This window comes from Lycium barbarum, chromosome 5 (genome assembly GCF_019175385.1).
Source record: "Lycium barbarum isolate Lr01 chromosome 5, ASM1917538v2, whole genome shotgun sequence".
NCBI classification, from domain to species: Eukaryota; Viridiplantae; Streptophyta; class Magnoliopsida; order Solanales; family Solanaceae; genus Lycium; species Lycium barbarum.
In genome coordinates, this window is record NC_083341.1 from 20,713,860 (window position 1) to 20,724,963 (window position 11,104).

Genomic DNA, 11,104 nt, shown 5'->3' on the forward strand with positions numbered 1-11,104 from the left:
ATATTAAAGGAAAGGTTGCAAACTAGGTTGTCTAACCTGACGTCGTACTTTGATTTCTTCTTGAATTGCTAGCTTTCAGGTTTATGTCACCACCTATCGGCTATTTCATTTTCTTTCAAAATGGAATCTTGTCTTATCATCTAAATTCTTTGTTATCTTCTCGAGATGTATGTTGTCTATTCGTTCATTTTATGTCGCAATCATAGAGTTGGCAGTTTTGATAAATAAAGTAGAAAATAATAATAATAGATGATTAAGGAAAATCAGAAATGCATTCATAGATTTTGCAATTAAGCTTCCAAAAGATGAAGCAAAGCAAACAGAAAAATCGTGCTATAAAAAGTTCACTACAAGTTCAATCCACCAAGACTCCCGGTGAATCAGGGACGGAGTACAAGTCCAATGCTTCAGAGTTTCTCCTAGTTCGGCATCCCGGATGGTCAGTGTCTTGGTGTCGACACGAATCAACTCTGTTTGGGGATATAAGAACATAAAATGCAAAATGATGTCAGTCTTCATAACATAGAGTCAAGTAGGTAAAGTCATGATCACATAGAGTCAAGTAAGGCATGTAACAAATAATTTATCAAATAAAGTCAAACAAGTTGTCAAACAGATGTAAACGATTATATCAAAAAATAATAATGCGTCCTAATATGCATGTGATCTCTTTGTGCCAGAGGTAGGCCTAACGTTTGTTTGAAGGGTAAAGTGTGCCATAATACGTCATCCCATTGCTTTGATTGATTAAACAAATTCTATTTCCCCAAAATAAAGTACAAAAGTAGTGTAATATTTATTACATGTCAAATGAATACAACATAAAGTGTTTCCTAAAATAAAGTAAATAAAATTTCCTATGTTTAACTTCTGGTTCCATTTGTGATGTCCTTGATCTTCGTCATTTGTTGTACTCCAATGCAAATCCATACCTGTCATAGAATGTTAGTCATTCCCTCCCTCCTAAAGTTTAATTAATTTAGAGCAAATAGTCAATATTTAGGCACAATTATCCTTCAAACATGCACATAAAGTATGATTAGTGTCACTTGGGGTCGTGAACCCGCTTGGACGTTTGGGTAAAGTTGTCTAATGGGTTTAATACACCAAGGGTATTAAACCTCCTAGGTTATAAAATGTATGCTCTTAATAAAGGGTGTTGGTTCAGCTCTATCTTAGGCTGACTAAGAGTGGGTTTACTAGACGCAAGGTTCCCGAGCGGACAACTCGAGTGAGAAGGCTACGCGGTCCCCGTTACTTGGGCACCCCGCGCATACGCCAACTCTCCTAAAATTTGGATCCTATGAAACAAATTTGCGGGTGCGCAAAACACACCTCGCGTGTACGTGTGATAGTGTGAGTTTCCAGAAGTGGAAGAAATATGAACGGAATGACAGTTTATCAAAGCAGTAACACATAAACAGTTTATATCAAACAAACAGTTTATATCAACAAACAATTAATAGCATGTAAAAAACAGTTAACAAATAAATAAAGTAATTTCAAATAAGCACACAAAGCCTATTAGACTAAGTCCGTTATGGTTAGAACCTAAGTAATATCCCCAGTGCAGTCGCCAAGCTGTCACACCCCCTTTTTAACCGGAGTTAATGGTAGAAGTATGACGTATTGGAGATTCCTGTTTTTGTTTATTTGTTTTAAGGAGTCGCCACCTAATTATTCATGGTGAATTAGGACACCTAAAGTTTATTAAAGTTATTTTCTAAAGTTAGCTCTGTTTAAGGTCTGCGAAACTTAAGATTCTAGGTAAGGGTTCAATTAGTCTAAAGGAAAGGTATTAGGCACCCTTTAAGACCCATTAACAATGGTTAACCGACCGGACTTACGATTAGGTAGGCTAAGTGTAAATATAATATTTTGAATGTTTGGAAAATAGCTCATAAATATTGCTAAAAGTTTAAAGGAAAATGTAGTAATGTTATTAAAAATAAGACCTGTAAAATATAACGATTTGTATTAGAAAATATTTTAAGTATTATTGAAAGCGAACTTGAAAAGGTAATGATTTTCATATAGGCAGTAAGTTTAGCGAAGTTAAAACTTTGGATAAAATTGTGTTAATATAACAATGCAAACAAAATCTAGCTTTATAAATATGATACAAAGGACATGAATTTTCTTTTTTATTAACTTTATTTAATTATATTCGACTAAAAGTGTACATAGTTGAATAAATCTTAAAAATAATGTTTATAAAGTATACTTGGATTAATATTTACATATTAGTGACGTTTTGAAATTTTTAAGATAATAAAGTAAAGAATGATTCCTTTGACTCAAAATATATAGTCATGCCGTTTTGAATGTCAATTCCTCAAATAAATATTATAAATACCATAAATAGTTTACAACATAACTAGAAATGAGTATGAATTTGTGGAATTAACTACCCATTATTAAACTTCACTAATTTGCTAACGTTCATCTAAGTCAGAAAAATAAAATAATATAAAATGTTAGTCACACCAAACATATAAACAAAATGTCAGAAGAATGAAAATGAGATGACAGAGATGGTGTATAAAGAGGTGAAAAAGCCATTTTTGACTTTCACGAGAGATTGAGATTTTTCGTGATTTTCAGCTCAAGCAAGATTGGGCACAGATATGCAAACTCCATACTTCGGCTCCGGTTGTACATGCGAAACAAAGAAAATAATAGAAGATTAGAGTAACGATATAATTCTTTTATAAAATAAGAAAACAAAGTAAAGTAGCACTATCGTTCAATTTACAACTTATAAATTCAAGGAAATCCATATACACGAATGAGGACTTTAAAAAACGTGAACAATTAATCGAATTTCCACATCAAATAAACTAAGAAACAGGCTCTATGGGAAATTGCAAATGCATGAGTAATCTTATGAATTCATTAAACTTTGATGAATCTATCATTTATGCGTTACTCTCATGTTGGCCAGTACCCAAGCATAATGCCCATAAAACTGAAAAGCTAGTATCTCTTAACTGATACTCATCAGGACTTTAACGAAAGCCATGTGTTTAAAAAGCGTTATCTCAGCCTTGTCTCGAGTGGCTTAAAAAAAATGAACATTACTACAATCCAAGGTCTACAGCTATGGTGTTTACTAATTCTGATTATATCTACTGCCTGCTTTGGGAAGATTGGCCTCAAAATTAGGGAAAGGGAAGCACCACCCAAGCCAAAAACATTCTACAGTCCAATTAAAGCTAGATACTCAAAAAAAAATTCAATCAAGCGATCTGAACTGAAATCTAACCGAAGCAGAATATGAAGCCAATCATTTAAGACACCAAACAGAAGCAAGACAAAACTGAAGATGACAGAATAGGATCAATATAAGATTTCGGGATCTTTCAACTATAACATCTATTACTCATATACGATCAAGCCGGATCTACTTATATGAATTCTGGGGATGATTTAAATTAATTAAAACAAACCGACACACAAGGATTCGGATATATGAAGTGAAGCTCAGATTAAGCATGGAATAAAAATGTTAAAACAATCATTTAAAAAAAAAAACAGAATTCACAGATTTCAGATCCCAACGACAGATTGAAGATACTATAGAAGCAGTAGCTTATAAATAGGCTGAAGCTCCCATTTTAAGCAAATTTAGATCAAACACGAGGGGCAATATATCAAGCATAGAATAAAGGGGAAAATGTTATTAAGAAGGTTTTGAAACAGATTTGAAAATCGTATTAGCAGCAACTGTGTTATCGACCATTAAACTGCCATTATTTAAACATAAAACATATACGAATACTATCAAGATACTAACTAAGACTAGATTGACTAACCACGAAACACACACAATCGAACTGACTGAATTGACAGACATGTGTGAACATGTAAGCACTTATAAACTGAAATTAAGGCAAACCAAATTAAGACATAAACATGTAGGACTGTTAACTATTAGACTGGAAAAACTAAACTAAGATGTGAACGTATGGACGTTACTAAAAACCGAAGTTAAACTAATTAAAACATGAATGTGCCTAATCCAAACTAATCAAAATATGCACAATCCTGCTAAGTCACTAAACTACAACCTGACCAACTGAAAATGGAACAAGGTTTAATACATGACTTGTTAATGAAACTCAATACAGAATTCGGATTTAGAACCAAACAGAATTCAACAACCAATATCGACATGTTGTATGATCATTTTATCGTACTTAAATCTAAGCAGATTATATTCCCGACAGGGTATATCATTTGAATAAATAGAGTAAAAGAGAGACGGTACTAGCCTGTTCTAATCATATGCGTAATATACCTAAGATATACACACCATGGTGTGTATATCAAATGTATGTCGAAGGTATATCTTCTTATTATCTTGATAACCCGATAATATATCCTATGTATATTCGACTCTAAATGGGTTCTAAATCCTGGAAACTTAATCTAAAACACCCAAATCACAGTGACGTCTTTCAAAATTCACTATTTGGCGATTAACACCCTATCCTAACAGCACTCAAACATCAAGCAAATAACAGGAAAACCGAGAAATTATCTAGCTACTACAACGAAGACGGAAATGAGCCAGAATTTTAACTAAAGCAGAAACTAAAGATTAAGAGCAATAAATGTATCAGGGTCTACCTTTTTTGTGAGCAGTGAACGAGCCGTCGGGGTCTCGAATCTACACTCGTTAGGAACAGATTAGAAACTCACCCAAAAAGAGTTCGAAGATTTCTGTCGTGGCTAAAGTCCACCAAGACAAAATGAATGTTTAAACGGTCTTAGGGTTGAGAATGGTAATAAAAAAAATGAAAATTGTAACAGATGCTATGGATTTCTGGATCCTCTAAAAATGCTCAGTAATCGTTTTCTTCAAGAACGCTGAGTAAAATTGCTTCTCTCCTGGGAAACTCGAGGCGATTAAAACTTGTAAGCTATAGGGGAATTTTTGGGGTTCCAGATCTTGGGATTTTCGGGTCCGTCCCCCTTTGTCTAAAGTTGATTAGGTTTCGCTCCGAAAAATCCCCTCCTTTTCTCTTCCTCGATTTGTTTTATCTTGTTTCTTGCTAAAAAAAAGGAATATGGTGTTTTCGTTTTTTAAATCCCCCTCTAGAAGGTGGAGTCGTCCCTCCTTTTATGGGGGAAATTGGGTGAGTGGAGGAGCAGGGTGCGGCGGTGATGATGAAAAAGGGAAAGAGAGGAGCGGGGGGAGCGTAGGTAGGGTAGAGAGAGGAGTGAGGTGGGGTAGGGGAGCGTGGTGTGGGGTGCGGCGGCGTTGTGTGGGGAAGGGAGAGTATAGAGAGAGAGGGAGATGAGGCGGAGGAAATGAAGAAAGAAGAGAAAGAGAGAGAGAGGCGGAAAAGAGTAAGAGAAAGAGAGAGGAAGAGATTTAGGGCAAAAAGAATAAGTGGGCTGGACCGGGTCGGATAAAATATGTGGGCTGGTCCGAAAATAATCAAATATGGACTGGTGGGCTGATTTATTTCGATGGGTAATGGGCTGGGTATTTAAAATGTGGGCTGATTATTTGGGTAGGGGAATAACATTGTATTTTAAGTCATTAATTTGGCTGAAAATTGTTGGTCCTTCATCCTCTATTTTATTATTGTTGGGCTTCTAATTTAACAACTAGTACAATATATACTATATGAAGACAATTAATAATTAATATTAAAAAAATAAGGATTTAACAACGTGTTGTTCTATAATTAATTTAACGAGTCCAAACCCGAAAAAATAAAATGATGACGAATCATTTAAAATTTGTGGTAAAGTAATACTTATAATGTTGAAAAATAAAAGTAGCGAATATAAATAGCAGTGAAAATAAAGTATCTAGCTCGTCAATAAATTTAGACGTCTGAATGAATAGAATTAAATAAAGGAGGGACAAAATTGGGTGTCAACAAACTGTATAGAGATATATGAAGAGGGGGGAGATTCACACAGAAGAAATCTACCTAAAACAGATATAGGGAGTGAAATGTAGTCTTCAGCTACGGGATGAACCTATAGGACTGGAGTTTACTTGACCAAATTTGACTCAAGATAGTGACAAATGGCTTTTTACTCTATGTTCCATTCTCTAGCAAAACGATCAATGTGTTGATATTCAAATATTTTGCTTAACCTCTATTCTGCAAATATATAGCTATCAGAAAGTAATTACTAACATCTTTTAAAAGCTTGGTTAAAGAAATGAGAGGATGGATGAAAGAGGTATTATAATATCATCCACATGCGCGGTATATAAGGAATCGCCTTCCAACAGTATCACATCGTTGAAGTTGAGTACTTGCAAAAGAATAATTTTATCCTAAGAGCCATAGAACGGAGCAAAGAGGACACCTTCTGGCCTTCCACTCAGTTGCATTACCATCTTTTAAAAATGAGCCAATATTTTAAACCTTTTCAAAGATAAGTAAACTTCTAAAAACTCTTGTAAAGCCAAATTATGATAGAAAAGAGAACATAATACACTCCATCAATTCCATACGTATTCAACATTAGCAACATGAACAACAACAACAACAACAACAATATACTCAGTGAAATCCCACAATGTGGGGTCTGGGGAGGGTTGAGTGTACGCAAACCTTACCTCTATCTTGGAACATAGAGAGGTTGTTTCCGTATTCAACATTAGCAACGTATAGAAATATAGAAACAGAAGATTACTACAGGATGTAATGCTATTCAGTAAGTACTTCAAGTTCTCAAGTACCATTATAAACATGCATATCCACCATAATTATAGGATGCAAGACATATTAGAGGAGGAAGTTTTCTTTTGCTGACAAAAGTGGAAAACAAAAGCATGAGGTAGATAAGAAAAAATATATCAGATCATAGCAAGTAAAAGAGATGCATTCATTAAATACCATGTAGTTTCTTCAGATACCCCAATGTAGAAGTGACAGACAGCCTTAGCAAATTTCCCGACTAGATAATAGCAAAATAAAGTACATGTGCTCTCCGATGTTGCATTAACTTATGGGTCTGTTTAAGCAATTTAAACATCATACAGGTACTAAATTATATTTGGAATTTTTTAGTACAACTCGGACAAATCTGTAGCCAAAAGCAAAATGTCTAATAACAGAGATACTATTTGTCTGAAATATTAATATATTTTGAAACTTATTTAACAAGATTTACTAAATCATATTCTTCAAGTTATGTGAGGAAATATCTGCCAATGAATGGTCTTTCTAGAATGTCAACACTCTTTGAAAAAGGGAATAAATTTGAAGGTAGATTGTCCATGAGGTTTCATTACTCATTCAAGAAATAACTGCAATTGCAACTGAAAACCCCCAAATCATACGGCTACTGAGATAAGAAAAATGAATAGAATTAAGAGAAAAAGAGAAAACTACCTGAACATGAGAAGTGACATTCTAAAGTTGATTCGCCCAAATGGATACATCCCTGCAGAAATACACAAGACACTTGAAGATACAACCAATAAGGCATATATCCAAGCCGGAACTGAATTAAAAAAAAACCAAATTTGAATTAATGGAGCAATAAAAGATGTAATCCGTTGTCTCAAAAGTCAGTACAAGAGCTATAAATTCAGAAGAAGAATAACACTTAAAAAAAAGTAACTAAATTAGATCGAAATTGGTGCAAATGAAGAGAGTACGCACCTGAAGGATTGATGCTAGAAACTGCACCAGAGAAGAGGGTTGTTCAGCCGAACGGTTGAAAAGGGAAAACCTAGAGGCTTAATGGAACTAAAATAGGGAAAGATTTGGGAAATTTTTTAAAAACGGAGGGAGAAATAACCGCGCTGGCTTTTTGACCAAAAAATAGTAGTACTAGAATTTTAGGCAACAAACCATATACCTTGTTGAGAAAATGAAGTATTTTCTAACAATAAAAATGCTTTTGACAATAATATAATGGATAAAATTCCTATATTAGTTAAATGTGACAAAATTTTAGTTATCGGAGTCATTTATCGCGCACAGCCCACCTATTATGATAAAATAAAGAAAATTCATGTGCTTAATTTTGTTATTATACAGTCCAACTTATGTATAAAAATTACTATTATTTATAACAGCATTTCATTGTCTTTTTTTTAAACTGATTTTTCATATTATATTTTACCTTTCTAAAATAACATTATACTTATAACAATAATACCAATTATTATGGTGGTATATTTTTGATAAAATTACCTCTGATTGTCTTATTATTGATTTACCTTTCACTTTAATGGTACTAATTCTGGTTGATTTTACAAAATTTTCTACTTCTGTTGCTAGTCATTTGTTTTCATATTTAAAACACCAGCTATATTCTGATGTCATAAAAGTCAAATATAAAAATAAAATATCTAAGATGTCAATGATAAGTTTAGAGTTGGAAGACAATATATAACAATTAAATAAGATATAACATCAAATGCTATTAAAGTATATATAACAGTCAATCACTATAGCCAAAAAAATCCAGACGAGCGATGTCATTATATCAACGCTCGTATATGTTTCTTCCGTTTTGAATATACTTAGTATAACAATAACAACTACTACTACTACAACTAACCCTCATGATTTCCAGCCCTTAACAACATTAAAATATGCATCAAAACATCCCATACTTCTCAACTCCAATGAGAATACAATATACGGTGTATCACATGTATTTCCTTATCCGACAAGATGACTAAGGCTTAATCAAGCTCAAATACAAGTAAACAAGACGAAAACTTACCTCTAGAACTCAAAAATACTCTAATCCAGAGATTACTTCACCATGAAGTACCTTCCAAATCCGCCACAAGAAGGGAAACTAGAACCCAACAAGCAATTCAGGACTTTTAACACTTTTATCTTTGATTTCACCTTGGGTTAGCTTGAATATGCTTGGGAGGGATTTTAGGGGTGTTGAGGATATGGAGGAATGATGAAAATGAAATAAAATGAGAGAGGGTCGAAAATATAAGCAAAGTTAAAATCCACCGCCTCTGATATACAGTCCAATATACAGACCGTAAATCAATATACGGTCCGTATAACTGGACCGTAAATTAGTCACAGTACACCACCCTCACTGTTTCCAATATATGGTGGGGTTCCGTATTCTATTATATAGTTCGTATATCAACCCCTCCAAAATCAATTTTCGTCGAAACGTATTCTCTACAATTCGATTAATCGTTAATCCTTCCAACACCTACTAAAGGTGCTCTTAAACTCTTATAAACTCCAGATTAACATGATTAATCACTTGTAACCTCAAAGATAATTTCATCTTCCAATCTACGCAAGTTAATCTTTCAACAAAATTCTACGCGCGAAAGTATGAGGTGTATAAACATTGTATAACTATGTATAAATAATGCATTCCTTGGGGACTCAAAAGTTCCTCTCAGACACCACAATCCATTATTTAATTCTCAGGCTTCTACCTGAAAGCTACTTACTATCAATATTGCGTGCTTCATTTTCTCATTCACCATGTTCCTACTGGAACAACTTACAAACTCCCTAGAACTCCCAATTCTTACAACATTCCATTTCATTTCCTCGCCAAATTTATCGTACTCTTCGAAATCAAACAAATCTAACGTACTTCTCTTCCTCTCACTCTCAATTTTCCCATTCCTACCAATTCTCTACTTTTCACACTGCTTCCTCCTTCTCCACTATCCATTCTATCATCTTTCTTCTTAATTATCAAACACCCAGATGAACTTTTCTTCTTCACTACACCCATGATCTCACATTACCCTCCACACTCAACCCTTAATTCAGAAAGGAAATTGGCGAATTCACCCCCCAAAGAGCTTTCAGAAGTTCAAATTCTTCGTTCAGTTATCTAACATTATCTTATCTGAAACAGAAAAAAGCAACTTTTTTTTGACAAATGAAAATTAAGGAAATTTCCTTGGTATTCAGTGAGTAAATTGATTTAGTTAATGGTTAAAAACACACATGAAATATCACTTTTTTTATGAGTTTCCAACATGAATTGCGTTTTATACCTGACTATCACCAATTATTTATCAAAAAACACCTGGACTATCAAGTGTTTGTGTTTTCTATCTGAGCTCACCTACTATTTATTAAAATACATCTCGATCAGCGTCTGATGGTGCTGGAAACTTGCAAAAATATGATAGTTCAGATGTGTTTTTGACCACTATCTCTTACTTTTTTAATGTTTCAATTAATTCCTTTAATAATTATTCGCATAGAGTGCCATTTGGCACCATTTTTTTTTTAAAGAGAATGTATGCCACGCGTCACCAAATACTAGTCGAGGTATGTTTTGATAAATAATTGGTGATATTTCAGATAGGAAATGTAAACACCTTATAGTTCAGGTAGGAAACTCACAAAAAGTGATACTTCAGGTGTGTTTTTTACCATTATCTCAAATTGATTTGCATGAGAAGAATCGACGGCGATCTTCACCTTGCCGGAAAGTTTTGGAAATGAATCGGTAGCAAATTTACCTTGTTGATCCGATCAGTGACGTAAAATATAGAATTGCAAGACTAAATTGTCGAAGGGTTAATTGGGGTAAGAAGTGAATAGTTGGATCAAAGTGGCAAACTAGATGCCCGAATGAGCACTCAACTTAATTTTTTTATTTTTAAAATGATCTCCATTTTAGCCAAACACTAGCTAGCTCATTCCTATACTCTAAGGGAAGTTTCAAAACTAAGCAGGCTTCAAAATTTATTACACAATCTTAGCCGCATAATAAGATTTTACATTCACCGGTAGCAAGATAATTTTAATATCAAATAAAAAATATATATAACCATCAACACTCTCCTGTAATCATGTTAATTTTCAACTCCCAGGCACACTCTTCCTAATTTATCCCAAGAACCTGACTTCCACCAGAAATGCAATATGGCAAATAGTATATCTAATTGATAATATTTAATAATTCAAAAGGTATAAAAGTGTAAAAATTTCATTATATACTTTGGAATAATTCTGGTATATTGAATATTTAATTATACAAAGTTGGGAGGGTCATGGCTCAATCTATTGCAGCCCAAGTAATATTTGGGCAATTTGCATGATTGTCCTTATTCGGGGGTGGTCTTTAATTTTTGCCCCTCAAATTTCTAGTCTTTAAT

General features: G+C 33.8%; 1 long non-coding RNA gene across 5 annotated transcripts; it reads right to left on the reverse strand.

Moving 5' to 3' along the window:
• Positions 1-725: 725 nt before the first annotated feature.
• On the reverse strand, positions 726-7,831 carry LOC132640679 (uncharacterized). Of its 5 annotated transcripts, none has more exons than XR_009582331.1 (3): positions 7,644-7,831; positions 7,371-7,422; positions 726-932 (listed from the first exon to the last, which is right to left on the reverse strand). It is a non-coding gene; the product is annotated as an uncharacterized LOC132640679 (long non-coding RNA). The 5 variants fall into 5 exon arrangements; XR_009582332.1 differs by lacking the exon at positions 726-932 and adding an exon at positions 940-2,647; XR_009582330.1 differs by lacking the exon at positions 726-932 and adding an exon at positions 940-2,647 and having other exon boundaries at positions 7,371-7,482.
• Between the last annotated feature and the right edge of the window lie 3,273 nt (positions 7,832-11,104).